Source organism: Ceratina calcarata, unplaced genomic scaffold (assembly GCF_001652005.2).
Source record: "Ceratina calcarata isolate Rehan_Ccalc_2016 unplaced genomic scaffold, ASM165200v1 scaffold883, whole genome shotgun sequence".
NCBI lineage: Eukaryota > Metazoa > Arthropoda > Insecta > Hymenoptera > Apidae > Ceratina > Ceratina calcarata.
The window spans coordinates 1-1,230 of NW_017180187.1; positions in this window are offsets into that span (position 1 = coordinate 1).

Here is a 1,230-nt window from a genome sequence, read left to right on the forward strand (position 1 = left end):
CACTTTGCGTATCACTCCGACTTTCTTCTCTGCACATAATGTCAACGTGGCGACGCGCACACTTCATGCATTTGAGATACACCCGACAAAATCTCCTATTGTGACCAATTTTTAAACAAATGAAATACGCACGCTTTCTCTTTACAACCTCTTGCCTCTCTGCAAGGGACATAGTCTTTGCCTGAGTACACTTCGCACTGTCGTGATCATTCTTTTCACAAAATATGCAGACAACCTCTCTGCCCTTGTTAATTAAACTACGCGCACTTGGTATGTCTTTTCCTGTAGTCTGTGGCTTAGTTTTCTTAGAACGTTCTGTTTCACTTTCTTCTCTAAGATTAAACCCTTTCACGGCCATTGAAATACGCAACTCATTTTGTACTTCTAACTTTAAAAATTTAATCAACTTTGTTAATCGTGTTTTTGAAGCATCTGAGGAACTCACGGACTCATTAAAGTCATTGGTGCTATTCGATCGTTGCCATATTCTAAGCAATTCTTCTGGCAATGATGATTCCACCAACGGGAAAAGCATTGCCGCACACTTATCAGTCGCTACACCGAGTATTTCTAATGCTCTCAAATATGACTTTATTTTATCATATAAACTCGAAAGCTGTACTTCTTTCTTCAACATGGCATTTTGAAGTACTAATTGCAAAAGCTCTCGCACGTACACTTCGATTTGGAGATCATCGCGACCGAATCTCTTCTTTAAGCCCTCGATTACTCTTTCATAGTTTTCTCCCGTCGGCGGATAACTCTTTACTAGTTCAGCAGCGCGTGAATCTGGCACCATTGCTTGAATCAGATATTGGAATTTATCCTCTCTCTCCATATTAGCGTTCTCATGTATCTTTTTAAATAAACTCCAAAACTGAAGCCACTCGCGTACGTTACCACTGAACTTAACTAATTCGATTTTCGGCAATTTAAATGTCTTTCTCACTTCTGATGAAGTCGCACTCGTACTAGTGTTTGCATCCGACTGAATTGCACTTTAAGTTCTATTATTTCTGGTAGCAATGCGACTGTCAAAATGCTTTGCCAGTAAGAATTTACTTTTATAGGCGTCGTGTTCATCATACTTCCTTTGAATTGTATCTTCTGTTACCTCGCCCTTAACCCATTCGCTGCCAGGACGAGTATACTCGTCCTGCTTTAAATATATTATAATATGCAGGCTCTTTTGAAGGCCCATTGCCAACGACGAGTATACTCGTCTTTGGT